This window comes from Staurois parvus, unplaced genomic scaffold (genome assembly GCF_062004578.1).
Source record: "Staurois parvus isolate SC_StPar_1 unplaced genomic scaffold, SC_StPar_1.0 ptg000734l, whole genome shotgun sequence".
In the NCBI taxonomy this organism is placed as follows: domain Eukaryota; kingdom Metazoa; phylum Chordata; class Amphibia; order Anura; family Ranidae; genus Staurois; species Staurois parvus.
Window position 1 is genome coordinate 2,706,121 of NW_028318530.1, and position 12,087 is coordinate 2,718,207.

Here is a 12,087-nt window from a genome sequence, read left to right on the forward strand (position 1 = left end):
ATGAGTCTAATATATGACAATAAATACATTTCTTAAAGGTTAAAATGAAGATTTTATGCAGGCACATTGAAATATTAATGCATTACTACAAAACTGGTCAAACTCTGGGACCTCAGGTAGACCATGTCTTTTAACTTTATCACTTAAAGGGCTCATGTACACTGCAGCTGATAAACTAACGTTCAGGACCTGTTCTGCATTTTTTTCAGCAGCCCCTGAACTCAGCCTAATGTTTTCCTATGTGTCCATGTACACATCTTTGTTTACAGTCGTTTACAGGCATTTGAGTTTACAGTTGTTTTTTTGAATGAAAACTTGGGGTCAGCAGTCGATTTTATCTGAGCCCAATGGCGAAGATGCAAAACGCTTGTAAACGCGGCAAATCGCGTTTATAAGCGTTTGAAGATTTTTTTTAACTCTTCCAGTTCCCGATGCTGTCCAGAGCCTTTTTTCATCATGAAAAACGCATGCAAAGTGTTTTCAGGGTACTCAGATGGACAAAACACTGAACACAGGATGTTCCTACCAAGCTTGTCACACATTGTAATGACCAATTCATACCTCAGTCCTCTCCCACCCTTGGAAACAAAAGATATGTTAATGACCATTCACACCTCAAATTCCATATGAAGACCCCCTGCTAGGAGGTCTTAATGACTCACTCCACCAGACACCTTTCCCACCCTTGGAAACAAAAGAAATGTTAAGGCACAACTCACACCTAAGCTAATCTCAACACATACTGCTGTCTCTGCTTCTACTCTCTGTATTTCTCCGAAATAGTCTAAAATAGTTAACAATTTACTACCTTTCAGTGCATTCTGGGCATTTGGGAGGTTCTCCTGTGCTTATCTTTAAAAACACTTCAAACGCAAACGCACATAAACGCATTATGCAAACGCAGCTAAACAGACTTTTTTTGACCTACGTTTTCCAGCAGTCAGTTTCCATCGTTCAGAAGTGTCCCGTGTACATGGGGCATAAGAATAATGAAAGCCGCTGACAAGTACACTGTACAGCCACTCACAGGTGTCTGCTCACATCTACAGCAGATTTTAGGATCCTCTGCTTTGCCCAAATAACAGGTGTTCTGGTTGTTAAAGTGATATAATCTCTTTAGGGACAATTTCAGGCAACATATGATTCTTCAGCTGTTCTAAAATCAGAAGGTCAATAATTTAAGCACTACAGGCAAATTTCAGACGGCTCCTGACAGAAGAAGTGAGCCTGTTCGGTCAGTGTGCTGCCACTTCTCTATTAAAATTGTTACTAAACCCAGGACCCTGCATTCACTATATCTGGTCTCCCACAGTACACAGAACATGGAAATGCAATACGTTTAGTAAATATAAACTGCTAAATAACTTATCTCATCAGCAGTTAGAGCAGTCTTGTGACTTCTATCTGATCTTCTATCACAACCTGATCACCTTCTCTATCTCCTCGTCCTCCAACGCCTACCCCTCCAAACGTCACACTACTACCAGCCGTAACCTCCGCAACCTTAACCCTGCCCCGCTCCACTCTGCAGCTGATCAACTCCACGACCGCATCCTCCCCCTGTCCTGCCCCGACCTGCCCCTGACTGCCTACAACAACGCGCTGTCAGCAGCCCTTGACTCACTAGCGCCTTTAACCACACGCAACATCAGACTCCGACCGCTCCAGCCCTGGCATACTGATCACACCAAAACCCTCAAACGACGCAGTCGTGCCCTGGAGCGACTATGGCGCAAAACAAAATCCCAACAAGCTTTCACCTGCTACAAATCTGCCTTCCGCACCTACACCTCCTCCCTCCACGCAGCCAAACAAGCCTACTTCCTGACCCTCATCAAGGCCCTCTCCTCCAATCCTCGCCGACTCTTCTCCACCTTCAACTCTCTACTCTCTCCACCCCCACCTCCACCCAGCACCTCACTCACCGCCCTTGAGATTGCCAATCACTTCAAAAACAAGATTGACACAATTCGCAAGGACATTGCCGCAACTCACACGCCCTCTCAACCCGTCCCCTCTCTACCCCCTCATCCCCCCTCCCCCTCGACATTACCCGCAGGGACTTCGTCACTGCTCAAACTCCCTCCAACCCCGTTCCCCCTCACTCAGCTACCCCCTCATCACCCCTCTCCCACGGCCCCACCACTGCTCTGACCTCCACTCCCACCCCACCCTACATTCCTCATACTGAAGCTCCCCCAACACTCCACACCTTTGACCTTACTACCATCGAGGAAGTCTCCAAGATCCTCTCTGATGCCCGCCTCACCACCTGCCCCCTCGACCCTATCCCCTCACAATTCCTACGACCTCCCTCCCCCTCCATCCTACGCTCCCTCACCCACATCTTTAATCTCTCCCTCTCCTCCGGCACTTTCCCCTCCCCACTGAAGTATGCACACATCACCCCCATACTTAAAAAGCCCTCCCTGGACCCCAATGACCCGAACAACCTCAGACCCATCTCCCTGCTCCCACTTACATCTAAACTCCTCGAGCGCCTCGTCTACACCCGCCTATGCTCTCACCTCAACAACAACAACAACCTCCTCGAGCCCCTACAGTCTGGCTTCTGCCCCCTACACTCCACCGAAACCGCCTTACTCAAACTCTCCAACAACCGTCTAACCGCCAAAGCTAATGGCCACTATTCAGTGCTCCTACTCCTTGACCTCTCTGCGGCCTTCGACACAGTTGACCACCCCCTCCTCCTCAAAATACTACACTCCCTCGGCCTCAGAGATTCTGCTCTCTCCTGGCTCTCATCCTACCTGTCACAACGCTCTTTCAGCGTTACCTATAATGCTACCACCTCCTCCTCACTCCCCCTCTCTGTTGGGGTCCCTCAAGGCTCTGTCCTTGGGCCCCTTCTCTTCTCCATCTACACCTCCTCCCTTGGCCAACTCATACACTCTCACGGCTTCAACTACCACCTCTATGCCGACGACACACAAATCTATCTCTCAACCCCCCACCTCACCCCCTCGGTCTCTGCCCAAATCACACACCTACTGAGCGACATATCAGATTGGATGTCGCTCCACTTCCTTAAACTGAATCTCTCCAAAACCGAGCTCCTTGTCTTCCCCCCAGCCCGAACCCCAACCCCCCATCGACTTCTACATCACATCCAACAACGCCAATATCAAACCCGCTCTGCAGGCCAGAGTACTTGGTGTCATTCTGGACTCCAACCTATCCTTCCAGCCCCAAGTCCAATCTTTAACAAACTCGTGCAGACTCCACCTCCGCAACATCGCCAAAATCCACACGTTCCTAACCCCAGGAACCACTAAACAGCTCATCCACTCCCTCATCATATCACGACTCGACTACTGCAACTCCCTCCTCACTGGCCTGCCTCACCGCTGGCTATCCCCGCTTCAGTCGATCCTGAATACGGCTGCCAGACTCATTCACCTTTCCAACAGCTCCATTTCCGCCACCCCCCTCTGCCAATCCCTCCACTGGCTTCCGATTGCGCAACGGATCAAATTTAAAATCCTAACACTGACGTACAAAGCTGTCCACCATACTGCCCCGAACTACATCACTGACCTAATATCCAAGTACCGCCCAGCACGCATACTCCGCTCCTCAAAAGACCTCCTTCTCTCTAGTTCCCTTGTCTCCTCCTCCCATGCCCGCCTCCAGGACTTCTCCAGGGTGTCACCCATCCTCTGGAACTCCCTTCCCCAACCCATCAGATTATCACCTACTCTCCTCTCCTTTAGGCGCACCCTGAAAACCTATCTCTTCAGGGAAGCCTACCTCACCCCCTGCTAACTTGCTGACCTCCTCCACTCTTCCTACCACTCCATCCCCCACAGCTATCTCCTCCTGTACCACTATCCCATCCCTTCTAGATTGTAAGCTCGAAAGAGCAGGGCCCTCGATCCCCTCGTGTTTTGCATTGTATTGGTATTGTTCTGTCACATGTTCTGTCCCCCTTTGTAATGTACAGCGCTGAGTGAACTATTGGCGCTTTATAAATACTGTATAATAATAATAATAATCTGTGTCCAGCTGAGCACTGGTTAAAGCTTGTAGAAGTTTTCATTCTCCTATGACTGCGCTATGAGGCTGAAGGACCCCTGACCCTCCATCTGGACAGTGCTGAATGGCCTTTGTTGATAACATACACCTTCCCAAAGGGAAAAAAACTCTAGCACAGGCACACTAAACTGAGTATGTGCAGAGTGACTCCAAAGACTCTTGAGTTGGGGACAATGGAGGAAAAGGAGAATCAGAGAAGTCAGGATCAAACAGCCTTTTTACACAATGCAGAGTATTAACCCCTTAAATTCCACACTGTGTATAACAAGCATGCATGACTGCATATACAGACTGATTTTACTGTTGTGGGTTTATTAACACTTTAAGGTGTTTTATCTTCATTCAGGCTCAAGTTCCAAGCAAGGCCTACATCTGACTGGTGCAGGTAAGAAATGACTTAGTACTGACAGTTTGATGCATGAAGGGTGTTTTTGAGAATCTGATTTTAGAATAGCTGCAGATTCATATGTTGCCTGAAACTGTCTCTTGCTTTACAAACAAGTAAAAAAGGGGGTCACTAGACTGCTGTGAAAAGGAGGTGATGTGCACTACAGCACGGACAAACGGACACTCTCCCAATTTAGACTGTGTTCACTGTATGAATTTCAAGGCTAAAACTATACATGTAAACAAAAATGTGAAGGATGCCATTATTAACCTCCTCTTCTGAAAATCTTTGCAGCTTATAATGTTGCCCTCTTCTTCAATACACAGACCCAGAACAAGTAAGTATTTGAGACTTTTTTGCCAACTTTCATGATGCACATATTGTTTTCCAGGGCAGGGGATCAGCATGAGTGCCAAAAAACTAGCATTTTGTCAGTAGTATGTCAGCAGTCAGCAATGGCAAACCCCCCCCCCCCCCCCGCATTTTTGTCTCATAACAGGTATACTTTATTTTTTGGCTGGAATGTACAGTTGTGTCCAAAATTATTCAACCCCCAATGCTGTAAAGGGGTTTAGGGACTATAGTGTACATTTGGAATTGTATTCAGAATCAAATCCTACAAGGACGTTGTAACTACCCAAATGCAACTAAAATGACATCAATTGTTTATGTAATACAGTAGTAAATGGTTCTTATGTGGTTTCTTCATTGCCACAATTATTCAACCCCTTAAAGACTACCACTCTGAAGAACAGAGGTTCATACAGGTGCTTTCCATCAGGTATTGAAAACACCTGTGGATGTCACCGAGCAGCAATCAAGCATAATAAGCACCAATTAGGCAGCTTTAAAATGACTGTGATACTCAGCTCCTTCTAGACATTTACTGGTGTGGTTACAAACATGGTGAAGGCAAGAGAATGGTCCAGGAAGACAAGAGAAGAGGTGATTTCTCTTCACAGGAAGGGCAATGGCTATAAGAAGATTGCAAAGATGTTAAACATACCAAGAGACACCTTAGGAAGCATCATTCGCAAATTCAAGGCAAAGGTCACTGTTGAAACGCTACCTGGTCGTGGCAGAAAGAAGATGCTGACTTCGACTGCTGTGCGCTACCTGAAGCGTAGAGTGGAGAGAAGTCCCCGTGTGACTGCTGAGGAACTGAGAAAAGATTTGTCAGATGTGGGTACAGAAGTTTCAGCCCAGACAATAAGACGCACACTGCGTAATGAAGGCCTCCGTGCCAGAACTCCCAGGCGTACCCCCTTGCTGTCTCCAAAGAATAAGAAGAGTCGACTGCAGTATGCCAAAAGCCATGTGGACAAACCACAAAAGTTGTGGGATAGTGTTCTGTGGACTGATGAAACAAAATTAGAACTGTTTGGGCCCATGGATCAACGCTATGTTTGGAGGAGGAAGAACAAGGCCTATGATGAAAAGAACACCTTGCCTACTGTGAAGCATGGTGGAGGGTCAATCATGCTTTGGGGCTGTTTTGCTTCTGCAGGTACAGGGAAGCTTCAGCGTGTGCAAGGTACCATGAATTCTCTTCAGTACCAGGAGATATTGGATGGAAACGTGATGCAGTCCGTCACACACCTGAGGCTTGGGTGACGTTGGACCTTTCAACAGGACAATGATCCCAAGCATACCTCCAAGTCCACTAGAGCATGGTTGCAGAGGAAAGGCTGGAACATTTTGGAGTGGCCATCGCAGTCACCAGACTTAAATCCGATTGAGAACCTCTGGTGGGACTTAAAGAAAGCAGTTGCAGTGCGCAAGCCTAAGAATGTGACTGAACTGGAGGCCTTTGCCCATGAAGAATGGGCGAAGATACCCGTAGATCGCTGCAAGACACTTGTGTCAAGCTATGCTTCACGTTTAAAAGCTGTTATAACTGTAAAAGGATGCTGTACTAAGTACTAAGATTGAATGTCACTTGGGGGTTGAATAAAACTGATAATGCTGTGAGCACAGAAAAGACATTTGTGGTTATTTCATTATAACTGTTATGTTATATTTGTCTGACCTACAAGTGCCTCTTTAATGTAAATGTAAGCAAGATGACTGAATGATCAAAAGCAATGTCAAACTGGCCAAAACACTCAATTTCAGTGGGGGTTGAATAATTTTGGACACAACTGTACTTTTAAAAAGGTCCTCGTACAATACCTACATTTTATTGGCTTTTTTATATTGTACATGATAGCAATTTATTAAATAGTCAACCAAGCTCTTGAAATCGAAACATCAGATTTTTTTCATACATTTGAGAAGTGAGTGTTGTCAATACATGTATAGGGAAGTGTTCTTTATTCTGATTCTTTGAATTCCTCTATAATGCAAAATGCTTGAACCAATGCAGAGAGCAGACATTAGCTTCAAATTTCAAGCAGCTTTCTGTTAGAGCATCAAACAAGGCCTTGGATATTTCTTTAACCTTTGTTTGATGCTGTAACAGAAAGCTGCTTGAAATTGGAAGCTAATGTCTGCTCTCTGCATTGGTTCAAGCATTTTGCATTATAGAGGAATTCAAAGAATCAGAATAAAGAACACTTCCCTATACATGTATTGACAACACTCACTTCTCAAATGTATGAAAAAAATCTGATGTTTCGATTTGGCTATAAAAAAAATCATTTAAAATGTTAATGTGTATATAAGCCCAGGAATAAATGTAATATTGCAGGTATATTTCTCTGTTCAATCTGGTGTGTTGGCAGCCCATTGAATAGGTTGCCTTAGTCTGGGTTCACACCTAAGCGTTTCTGCAGTGTTTTGTAGAAACACACTACAGTCCATTTAACATGATTTCCTATGGGACACGTTCACATCTCCATGTTTTCACCCCATGTCACGAGTCAAGGGCTTTTTTAAATGCTAAAAGTTGTGTTTTTTGTTCTATAGACGTGAATGGAGACGCCATGGAAAAGCATGTAGTGCATTTTGTATGTGTTTTTGCTACATTTATACTGCCTAGCAACAAGAAAATTGTTTTAAAACCGCATGTGCAAAAACGCAAAATGCGCTGCAAAAAGCACTGCAGAAACGGATCAAATGCAAACTGCATAGGTGTGAACCTAGCCTTAATGTGTGTAAGCTAACAAAAGCACCAAAGTGGACAGGTGTGAATGGGCCATAAAACGAACTCGTTCACACTAGTTTTGCTCTTCAGGAAGCATCTGAAAGGCAGCGGAGTGGCGTTTTATCTCCTCCTCACCACCAGCTTTTAGTGCTTGATCCCCGCACTAGCACACAAGTAACTGTGTGCATTGCACCCATTGCAGGGTGCTCCCAAAAGCGACAGGCATATTCCTCTTGCAGCCACAAAGCAAAGCATTGTAGCTGTGGCATGTGTACACCCCCAATCTCTGTAGCTAATTGAGGTAGCAGTTTAAGGGCAGTAAAAGCAAGGTTCAACAATAGAAAGAAAAAAGGGGGAACCTCATGCGCTGCCAGATAAAAAACTAAACTAAGTGGCTGCAAACACCTGACTATAATCAAATAGGGAAAGAAAATGTAATGTACAAGAAATGGTGCTGCGCTAATAATTCATATAGTGAGTGAACAGTCAGCATAAACAGTATATAAATAATATAAAATAATGTGCAAACAAACAAAAGTGCTGTGCTACTTATTCATAAAGTGAGTGAACAATCAACAAAAAAAACATATCTATCCATTCAGTCGTATATGACCCCTGGCGATTACACGGTCCGTCACTCGTAAGCGACTTTTTCCATGAATTCTTTTAGCAAGTATTTTTACAGGGTAGGTTGCCAGGTCTTTCCCCAACCCCTACATGCAGGAGATCCCGCATGGCCAGGGATAAAAAAACAAAAAACAAAACATATAAACATGTGCAAAGAGAACAACCCATATAAAACTATACCAGCAGGTGTAACAGTAACAATGAGTGCAACCACAATAAATAGTGACCAAAAATTGTGAATACAATCAATGCACAAAATCATCAAGTGAAAAAGTGTGGAGTGGGTAAAAAAACATGAAAAAAATATACATAAATAAACGGATGGACAAAAAAAATTGTCAAATAACTGACTTGTGATATTGAACAAAAAGATATCCCAGAAAATATATAAATATATAGTCCCAAAATGCGCAGTGAATCTTCAACATAAACATCAGTGATCCCCAACAAAAACGGGCAATCCTTTACCAGCTAACTTTTGTTTGCACATTATTTATATATAGTTTATGCTGACTGTTCACTCACTATATGAATTAGTAGCGCAGCACCATTTCTTGTACATTACAAAAGCATGGTTCAGCTGCAGAGTTTTATTACACCCCCCCCCCCCAAACCGCTAGTGTGAACAAGCCCTAAAAAGAGCTTTAAAACAATCTCTCACCTCTGTAGCTGCATTCAGTGCAAAGTCATTTATTCCCAAACAGGTGATGCATACAGCCAGCCATAGCAATGCACTGCTGTATGCACTTGTACTTTTTGTAAAAGACAAAGCTCTTTTGCATAGGCCTCTATTTGCGAGATGTGCGTAGGATTTATTTCTCTGAATGCAAAACTTCCAAGTTTAACAAATACATCATATGCACACTTGAATGGCATATAGTCGTTCACGTCTATGGACAGCTGTATGTAGCATCTGGGCTTTCCAAGCGCAGGGAATATGCCTACATTTATGTTGCATGGGCTCAGTATGAACAGCATCTTTTATCTATTAGGGCTTCTGCACACTTTGAGTAATAAAATACACCTGTCCATGTAGGATCTTGCTGCTGGAAGCTGGATCCTATGTAAAATTCTGTATGTAAGCTGTACACATGTAAACGTTTCTGTACTGCATACAGAGCAAATGTGCACCTTTGAAAGTCTTAAAGTTCTCTAAATACCATTCCAGTACGCAGCATAAATGCTGGCTGTATGCATGGACATTCAATAGGGTGTGTGATAATGGTTGTATGAATAAAAAATAACAGCGATGTAAAGGGGACTCTTACTTCACATTGTGTACCTTTCTAGATGCTCATGGCTGGGCTCAGGCAAGAAGTTTCATACATAGTAAACAAGTATGCAGAGCTTATATAATAAAGTGATCTAGCGAAAACAACACAATAAAAGCGAAAAAAGTATTGAAATGAACTGTATCCCTTCGATAATGTGCTGTCGCACGAAACGCATCAGAAGGAGCCTTGACGTGTTGACATCACGCCGCCGAGGCCGCATATTGGTCCGGCGGCCATCTTTATTACTGTTCAAGTAAGCCTGATCTATATTTTGCAAAATAATTGGATTGCTTTGCCGATATCAATTAAAAATGACTACACTATAATACCCATGTCTGGTGGCTTGATTACTGAGCCATTTAAGGTGGAGGAGTAACATCTGGCAGTATCGGTGCACCTTGGCAGAATTTGATGTTAAGGAGCTGTCCCCCCCTTTGCTGGATTGGTCCGTTAGTGATGTCTGGAGTGCTTCCCCTGCTGTGTGTTTGTGCCAGTGGAGCCCCCTTCCGCCCCTGACCAGATCCATGGCCACCAGGGTCCCTTTTGGAGATTATTGTTATATGCGCATTTAACTTGCTTTTCTGGTAAGTGCAAGCACATACCAATTTATCACCATTTGAAGTCATGAGCACTGGAGTTACTTCCACATTCCTGCTTCCCAGTCACCAGAACCACTGTTATATTTGGAATGTTGCAACGATCACTTTTTTGATTTCTCATCCAGTCACAAGTTTACTGGTATGTGGATTGATGAGCACTTTAATAGCACTTTATGAACTTCATAATTTTTTTTACATATGTTTATACATTTTCAGTGCCATATTTATTGATTTATCTGTGCGTATTTAAGTTATTTTAATTTCATCCATTCACTTTATCACTTGTCACTTTATACAGTTCATTTCAATACTTTTTTCGCAGTTATTGTGTTGTTTTCACTAGATCACTTTATTATATAAGCGCTGTATACTTGTTTGCTATTTACCAGAGGATTTAGGGGTTCTATCCTCTATGCCAGCAGCTCATTTGTGTTTTGTACGCTCACCTATACTACTCATTTGAAGAAGTTCCATACAACCCAGCTTACAAGCTGCTCAGTGATCCTTCTCTGGGAAGGTCATACAAGAGCTTTCATGCCAGACATTTTTTTAACTCAGAATCTGAGTTTGCAAATTCCTGCGTATGTGGAAGATGAGGAACAAATACCATTTACAGGTCTTCCTAGGCTATTTTTACTGTGGCATCCCCTATGACTACATGTCTACATGGCTTTGTGGCAGCCTAGCTACAAACACAAAAATGTGGATTTTATCATTTCCCCTTTGGAGAAAAAAAAAAATCAAGAAGATCTATAGCCTCCCATTAAGAAATAAGTACTGCAGCAAGTGCATTTGCACTTAAGAGTTTTCCCAATAGTCTCCTTACAAAGTCAAATACCTGTCTGTAAAGTCCAACTCATACTGTATGCTGTGATAGGGTGACAACACTGCTGCACTGCTCCTGTATTTAGAGCGGCATTGTCACCCTCACATAGTCCTTGCTTGCTTGTACTACACTAGGATGACATGATGAGGGGGGGGGGGGTGACTTTCAGCATTTTCACTGCTAATTCACCCCCTATCTTGTCTGCTAACAATTAGCCACACCTAGTCCTGCCCACTGCTCTCTGAATTGACAGATCTGCTTCCACTCCATGTGAGGGTACAAATGAAGGTAGATTTGGCTCACTCAGGGGAGGTAAAGCCTTCACATTTACTTCCATGTGTATGTAAATCCGAACATTGAACTTCTCTTATTTGCTTCCCTTTGGTCTGTTAAAGTATAACTAAAGGCAAAACTTTTTTTGTGTTAGTTATGGACAGAGTGGAGATGGGTTAGAACACAGATGTCAAACACAAGGCCCGAGGGCCAAATCTGGCCCTCCTAGCCATTTCATGTGACCCTCAGCTGTGGCACCCTACTCGTCTCAACAATCAGGAGTACAGAACTCCTCCGCCAGATCCTGTGCTTCTACAAGCAACTGCGGAGAGACCCATCTCTGCAACCCCCCACGCCGGGTCTCAGAAGCTGGCAGCAGAGAGGAGGACAGAACTCCTCCTACAGATCCTGCATCTCTCAGCAGTAGCAGCACCCCCTCGTCTCCAACTCTCCTGGTCTCAGTATTCAGTCCTCCTTCAGACCCTGCACTTTCTGCTTCCCAGCTCAGCCCCCAGCAGATAAGGGGAGGTGCGCTGTTATGTAAGGGAGGGTGGGGTGCTCTCGAAATCTAGTCTTACAAACACATCTGGCCCTTTGAGGGCAAACATAATGCTGATGTGACCTGCCATGAAATTGAGTTTGACACCCCTGGATTAGAACATCTATTAGGTTTTTTTTGCTCTCTGTGCCCCTGTTAGGGAGATTTATCCTCTCTCTTTGTCCTATTTATCATTATCATTGAAAATGAAGGCAAAAGAAAAAACACCAAATTTTGGGTTATCTCCAGAAAATAAAGAGGAAATCTTCCAACTAGGACACCAGTTCTGACGACCCCAAGGAATTCCCTTAATTGGCAGGGATTTCCTCTCACTTCCTGTTTTTGTTATGAGACAGGAACTGCAGACAAATTATTATTATTATACAAATCTCCCCGAATGGTACACAGAAGGCAAAAAAAA

At 43.9% G+C, this 12,087-nt stretch overlaps 1 protein-coding gene across 1 annotated transcript in view; it reads right to left on the reverse strand.

Annotated features, from left to right (window-relative positions):
* The window catches only part of N4BP2 (NEDD4 binding protein 2), a 121,307-nt gene that overhangs the window by 65,487 nt on the left and 43,733 nt on the right, over window positions 1–12,087 (reverse strand). The window lies entirely within an intron of this gene.